The sequence below is a fragment of the Mizuhopecten yessoensis genome, unplaced genomic scaffold (genome assembly GCF_002113885.1).
Source record: "Mizuhopecten yessoensis strain PY_sf001 unplaced genomic scaffold, ASM211388v2 scaffold9023, whole genome shotgun sequence".
Lineage (NCBI taxonomy): Eukaryota > Metazoa > Mollusca > Bivalvia > Pectinida > Pectinidae > Mizuhopecten > Mizuhopecten yessoensis.
In genome coordinates this window covers 139759-148238 of record NW_018407840.1, presented here as the reverse complement: position 1 = coordinate 148238, position 8480 = coordinate 139759, and positions in this window count along the sequence as shown.

Here is an 8480-nt window from a genome sequence, read left to right as displayed (position 1 = left end):
GGTATGACTTTTTGGCGTTTCAGCAGGGAAGCCATGAAGGTATATATTTTCAGTAAAACCGAAATTTTCGAAGACGTGCTCTACTTATATTTTACAAATATATTTTGACATGTGACATGCAAAGACACCATACATATTCACATAATAATATTAACATCAACATCATATAGTCATGTATCGACATAGAAACACATCCTATTTACGTGTGCCGTCACTGTACCCGAAACGGGACATTTGTGGAGTATTTTCATGTTTTCATTTTTCACTTGATGTCACTTTTATGTCAATTTAACTGTATATACGCTTTATTGGCTGCGGTTCATGATTACACAGAACGTTCTAAGGTAGGAATAATTATGAAAACAACACTTTCTAAATTTACGTGCAATTCGACTGTTTTTATTTGGATATATGTAATGTATTTATTTTTCAAAACTAATGCTGGTTAGGGGAAGAAATTAAATCAGAACCTCCTCTGACTGAAATATTCTAACTGTGTATATTTTCTGCTGATACTGATCGTGTATCCCCTATTATTAACAAGAATACAAAAGTGTTCCTTTCAGTATACATTTACATTTGCTCAAGGACCTATGTCATCCTAATAGTATTTCGCGTTGTATTTATAGAACCGAGTGCTGAAAATACAAACCTGTAAAAGAAAAGAACACCGGATGGTTTCTATTTATGAAAAAATGCACAATCACATTATTGGAATTTGTACTATGATGTGACATTAAATACATAAATATTAATCTAAAAAGTGTCCTGTCTTGGGTACTGCAGCGGTAATAGACACATTTTCCTATTACATGTAGATTATATCAGTGTTTATGTATATATTCCTTTAATATTATATGAAGACATATATAGATTTCTCAATCAACTGTTCGTGTTTTTTCTTACTCTCGATGTGTCCTTAAGTTAAGTTAGTTAGTAAGTTAAGTCGCATGTAAGTTAATGAACAAAGGCCTCTGCATATTGCTTCTTTATTTCATTGGAGATATATTTTCAAATGCTGATATCATACCATAGCTAGAAAGTGTAAGGATATGCATTCGTTAAACTAGCATACCCACAAACAGATAACTACAACAAGACAGAGCGATACAAAACTGTTAAATGAAAGGAATATTCACAATGAAATGAGGAGATCAAAACATTCATTAGACAAATCTTTTGAAGTAATCTATTAAAAACAAGTCTAAATAAATTATTGTGATCTTGTTTTTCATACAGTTAAAAACAATAGAATATTCCTCTATCTGCAGATGACAGCCAGACGCGGAGAGTTTTACCATGCGTGACATTAAAATACTCAGTTTCTACAGAGAGAAACTAAGAATCGATGGTCGCCTCACAAACAGGCGACAGAATAGCAGTAGTCAAAAAAATGTACGATCCGTTACAGCCATACATGGAAATAGGCAGGTATAGGGCACTTGTGATACACGACGGCCAATTAAACAGAAAGCTGAAATGCAACAACTGTCTAGAGGAAGGTCACAAAAACTGTACAAAAGAAATAAAAAAAAAGAAGCAACGGAGATTCAGGAGATGACGAATTTGAGGGGTCTGAAGAGGACACTGTCTACGAAGAAGCAGAAACGGAAACGCATGTCGTTGACACACAGCAGAGTCAACCAAACACAAAAAATGAAAAAACCCCCCACAATTGCCTCCCACCCAAAAACTGAAAAATTAAACAAGAAACAAAGAAAGGGTAGGCAAAAAATAGACAAGCACTCAACAAAGCAAAGTTGCACCCTAGACTCCTTCATAAAATCTGCTGGTACTGGTACGAGTACTCCATCTATAAAGTAATATGGCCCCAGATCTGCTGTCTCCTCCAACACCAGCTGAGGAATTAGAGTCTGGAGCAAAGGCAAAAAAGAAATCTAAGGACCAATCATGATCAACGACAACCTCCTTCAAAAAATTAATATGCATGTAGGGCATCACAGAGAGCATAAAACATGTTCAACACTGATACTTTATTTGCATATATCTGTTTATGGACTATTGATAAGATTAACGGACAAAAAATATAGTCAGGTTACCTTAATAATACTTATCATAATGATGTTAATCAGTGATGGGTATGTTAACGCCATGTATGTGAAGCAGAGTAATTGTAAGAAGTACTTGCTACGCTATATTAAAACCAACTGGTGGAATAATCAGGATGAAGAAAAATATAGCCAAATAGATGTTTACTATGTTTTATTTTAAAACAATAACAAACCTTATTACATATCTAAGACAAATGAATCACCATACATAAATAATGAATGGCGTGGAGATACAATACACAATTTTGGATCAAGCCAGAACAGAGGGGTTTCACTATTAATAAAAGATAACCTGAAATATAAAATACATGGTCTCATGACAATGGCAGGTGCCTCATGACAAATCTAAAAATAAATGAAACATCTTTACGTTGGTAAACATATATGCCCCAAACGAAAATCACCAAAGGAACTCATTTTCAAGAAAATTAATCAAGGTTTTATAGTAATTGGAGGTGATTGGAATGAAATCCAAGATAGTATAGATAGAAAATCTGTAATATGTGCATGCACTCAAAACACTGAAAAAGGACTGAACCTATTAGATATATGGATATCCAAACATCCACACAAAAAAAACAATTCACCGCGAGTAGAATTGGCTATTTCTTAGTATCAAGGGAAATAACTCCAAAAATGATAAAAACTGATATACGTCGAGCTATGATAAAATCTACTGACCACCTAGCGATCTCAATTATTCTTGATAACTTAAATACATCTAGAGGACCTGGATACTGGAAACTTAATAAAAGCTTACTGAACAATGATGAATATAAAAAACACATAATACATACTATAAAATCATTTAACAACAGTATAGAAAATAAATTGGTAGATGTTCAGACAGCTTGGGAAAATACAGATAAAAGAAGATTCTATAGCCTTTAGCTAAATTTTAGCTAAAGGTGCAAATAATGAAAAACAAATACATAGAAAACGATATTACAGATCTACATGACCAATCATATACTGAAAACAGTGACAGAATTCAAGAACTAGAATCCAAATTAGAAACTATATATGATAATAAAGTATACGGTGCACAAATACGCTCAAGAGCAAAATGGATTGAAGAGGGCGAAAAAAAATCGAAATATTTCCTGACATTAGAAAAAAAGAGATAATCCCAGAAATCAATAACAAAAATGAGGATGGGAATATCCTCACGAAAGAAGATGGCATCCTAAAAAGACTAAACTACAATAAACTCTATACAACAACAAAAATAGACCCAAATGCTGTAAAGAACTACATTGTTAATACAGCATTCGAAAAAATATTAAAAGAAGTTAAAGCATCACATGTAATGGATTGATAACAGACAAAGAAATCTTAACAGCAATAAAAAATATGAAACCCAATAAAGCTCCAGGTATAGATGGTTTAACGGGAGAATTCTATATAGAATTTTGGCCTTATCTTGAAAACATTTTATTCAAATGCTACAATACAAGTCACCAGAAAAAGGATTAACAAAATCACAAAGACAGGGGGCACTTTCCTTAATATATAAGAAAGATGACCCTCTTGACTAAAAACATTGGCGTCCTATCACATTACGTAGACTACAAGATACGAGCATAGCACGATGCTTAGCGGAAAGGATCAAACCAATACTCCCAAAAAATATTAACACCGGCCAAAACGGCTTCATTAAAGGTAGTTACATAGGTAAAACATCCGACAAATTCAAGACATAATTGATAATGCAGAAAAATTTAAAGTAAATGAAGCAATATTAGCTTCGATACCGTAGAATGGGAATTTATTTATCACACAATGAAAATATTTGGCTTCAATAACTCAATTACAAATTGTATAAAAACATTATATAATGAAATAACCTGTGTAATTAATAATAATGGATGGATCTCTGATCTAATCAAAATGTCACGTGGTATAAGACAGGATTGTCCTGCATCCGCATTATTGTTTGTTATGGCAGCAGAAGTAATGGCTATAAGAATCAGAAATCAAAATACAAGGAATAGCAGTACAAAATCAGCAAAACATACCCTACAAAATATCACAACTAGCAGACGACACATCCGCATTATTGTTTGTTATGGCAGCAGAAGTAATGGCTATAGGAATCAAAAACCAAAACATACAAGGAATAGCAATACAAAATCAGCAAAACATACCTTACAAAATATCACAACTAGCAGACGACACAACACTGTTCTTAAAGACAAAAATTGATATTACTAAATCACTAAATATAAAAGAAACATTAGGCACCTACTCTGGTCTAATATTGAAAAGAGAGAAGGCCAAATGACTCATACTAGGAAATCAGACACAGATCAACGACAATTTTGAAGGAATTGCATGGACTAATATTACTTACATAAGGTATTTCTGCACGTTTTGTCTTGTTGAAATGATGACGTAAGAGTTGATAAAAGTTTACTTTTGAAATTTAATAAGAGATAACTTATGACTTGACGGCGGGATATTCTGGAGTGTCCAAAATATACCCGATGTGTTCCGTACAGAGTCTAGAACCTAACTGATTTACAATACAACATATCACAGTTAAATACATGTACGTACAATAAAGGTACCTGAGGTTTAAGTGACAGGTGTCGTTAATTGTTAGATCAATTACCCGTGGTCAGTGTCCACAAGGTAAAGGCTATTACAATAATCCTGTTGTGTAATGTTGCGTAATATGATGGACAGACAAACAGACAGACAGACAGACAGACAGACATTCTTTATTTCCTCCTTTAGGAGATTTCAAATGTCAAAACAGTTTTACAAAACGTGTCTTAATTTATAAATAAAACATAGTTTCGAGAAGTAAATGAATTAAATAATGACGTATTTGACATTCATGTAACTGCATTATATAATTCATAATACAAAATGTTCACTACAATATATATTCCTCATACAACTTTTACATATATACGTATACACTTATATATACATCAATACGTTAATTATAGAGAACTCTCCATAACTTTGATATTTCCAGCCATATTTATCATTAGTGTTTCCCACTCTATATCAGTCAAATATACATGTAAAAAACTGCACTGGTCTTCAATGCTTTATTCTGAAAACTGTACATATAACAATACTTATATTGCATAAACAACACCATCCATCATTTTATCACGGCTTAAGTATAAACCTGGACATTCTAATATAAAATGCAACACAATATCTTTACTGAGTTTTGAAAGTAAGTTTACAGAGAGTACGTACTTAGGGATATAAAAACTTCACACATGAGTCTTATCTTAAATGTCACAAAGGATATATAATAATTACAATTAAGGATAATGCCACATGTTTATAACCAAATTCTGTCTAAATGTCATATAAACGTGTTTTACATTAAGTCGCTCTTGAGTTGTTAGATATGAACAATTCGAAATAAAAATTTAATAATAGATGGTAAAATTAAAGTTTTTCATGAATACGCAATTATTTACACAATTAATTTCAGCACTAATTTATCACAAAATGTCTGTGTGACATTACAATCAAAGCACTTTGAGTTCACTTTGGACTAAATAAGCAACACACACCACAGCGGCCGTCTACACAACTTCACGCTTACACGAATCGTTGATAGATAAACTAGGCCTAATTTAAATGTACCTTATTCTAGTACCCGTGCCCTGTACCCCGTCCCCTGTACCCTGTACCCCGTACCATGAACACTGTGCCCCGTTTCCCGTTCCCTGTACTTTCACAGCACAATACATTCAATACGATGTGTTTCTAGATACACATATCTGTTTCAAAAGTAAGTTTCACAGTTCATGTGTTCAGATATTTTACAGAGATGTAATAACTTTACGATGTCAATAGTAATTACAGTTCAAATATATCTTTGTTCGAGCTGTTGTACGTATTTTGTATCACTGCACAGTGGATAACATTATTTCTGGTGTATAAAAAAGGAATAAGTGAACTCACAAATCGAACTTATATAAGAATTGATTGACAATACCCGAATTGTGAGGGTATTTCCCTATGCAGACAAACAAAATGGTTTGCTACAATACACAAGAAAGTCTTGAACGATTCAATGAATTGTTTCAGTCTACGCTTTACCCTGTACCCCGTACCCCGTACTGTCACAGCACCATACATTCGACACGATATGCATTTTAGTACTCATATCTGCTTCAACAATAAGTTTCACAATACATGATTTTAGACCAGTATACCTCCCAATAGGTAATCAACGAAAACTTTAAGAGACACGTCGATACTGAAAAGATATATCTCCTAACGAAAGTTTACGTAGTTGTATTGTCATGACCCGAAGCAAACGTCCAGTGTGGTCCAGTTTCATCTATTTGGAAAGCCGGTGATAAAGGCTACGACTGAAATAGCGACAATATCCGGGCCTTTCAGTGAAAGGTAAACATGTACAGCACTACGTATACGCCGTTGACCGACAACACAGTGTCAGTCATTCTTGAATTTATAAATATCATAATATATACCTCTAATCAGATATTTCTGTTCACATCTGGATTTGAATAAGAACGAACAGGTTCAATTACAGCATGCACGCAGGGGTGCCGCAGAGAGAATTTCAAACCGCAGAAAGTATGATATCAATAGGATTAAACGTAAAATAGATCACTCATTTATAACGATGTTACAGATGCTGTTGGAAGATGATTTTGATTCAAAATAGATGCATATATTTGTATTCAAAGAGGCTAGGCGAAAAAGGCGAGAAGTTACCTTCTCTCCTTGGCTGGAAAGACCTTTATGTTAGCAATAACGTACGGCTGTACTGTCAAGGATTTCTCCATTACTGATTTAAAACATTGTCTCTTGTCAATTTTTCGACATGAATTGTTCATAAGGAGTATCAAACTATAGAATCATGAAGAGTTTTGTGACAAGGTTATTAAAAAAACTTACTTCATTTAATTGCCCCTTTAAACTCCACATGACCTTGGTTAATGAATAAACTTTAATTAAAATGTCATTACGTAACATTCATTTGGGTCACTAAAGATATTGATATGTTACAAATCCTGTGAACTATTTCTTACAAAGATGTTAGCCTTAATACCTTATTATCTACTACGTTAACCTCGTAATGCACCATTTTAATAGTTTATGTATCAATTCAATATATTGAGTTACATACACGTACACAGGCTCGGATCTTCAAGTTTGGTATTTAGATATAAAATGAATGTTAGGGTGACTGAAGCATCTTTCATGGGAAATGTTGAACATTAAAAGTACCGTGCCGCTCACTGTCGCTCTTTTTTCCTCCCTGCAATTTATCTTGTAAATATTCAAAAGTGACGTTGACTTGTTACTTTCCGTATCTATAGTTATACTGATGACATACTAACCCGAAACTAGAAAAACATTGGTGAGCAGACCAAGTTAGGTATTTGTTTCACGCGTGATATTTCCTTGGAAAAGGATTGGACAAGAGTACGTGTTTTACGACATATTCATAGACTAAGCAGACATTTTGAATGCTGCATGTATGTCAACATATGGGCTGTGTGACACGTGCAACTGGAACATGTCATAGCAAAATTGAAGGCTCGGTGTGCGCCACCTTGTTGATGAAACAAGAATTCTAGTTATGATCCTTTGATGTACATCAAAAGAATCTCGCGGTCACGCAACGGTAAAAATTGACAGGCTTTGAAGTCCGGCGTCTCTCCTTTGTAATCTTCAAAGGACAGGTATCAGCCTAGTGATTAGTCAGTTTTCTTACCTGACACCAATCAAACAGCTATCTTCGTGCCTTCACATTTTGCGATGACATAGTCCAGGGGTGTAGAGAGCGAAAGTGAGCGTAACCCCAGGATATCGAGGATGACGAGCTAACGGCTATACAATGAATGTTCATCTTGTTAAATCTGTATGTTTGAACGTCCACTATTTGAGTTGTGTTGGTGTTTATCTATCATAGTTTTCTCGTGCTTTCTATTAGAGTGGATCAATTTTTTGTGTTGGACTGTATCGTGATATACTCACAAGGCTGACCATCTTATACCATCTATCAATTTCTAATTTTATTCCACTTAAGCTAACTTACTCTTTTTCATTTTTTAATGAAGATTGTATCCTTTGTGCAATGATACACAAAACATTCTAAAACTTACAGTATTAACGTATTAAAGCTGTTACTACATTTTACAAAATCCTCCATATAGTCATTATGAAGCAGACTTCTTAATGCAGATATGTGTATCAAGATTCTATCGTACCATAGCCATTGTGCTGTGATGAATATTGTATCGTGGAATTTATAATTACATGGCACAGGGTACGGGGTACAATAAGGTACACGATGGACTGAAACAATTAATGGAATCGTTCAGCTTTGTGAAACATTGTTTTGTATCATAGCAAACTAGTTTGTTTGTATAGTATCCATCAATTCTTCAATAC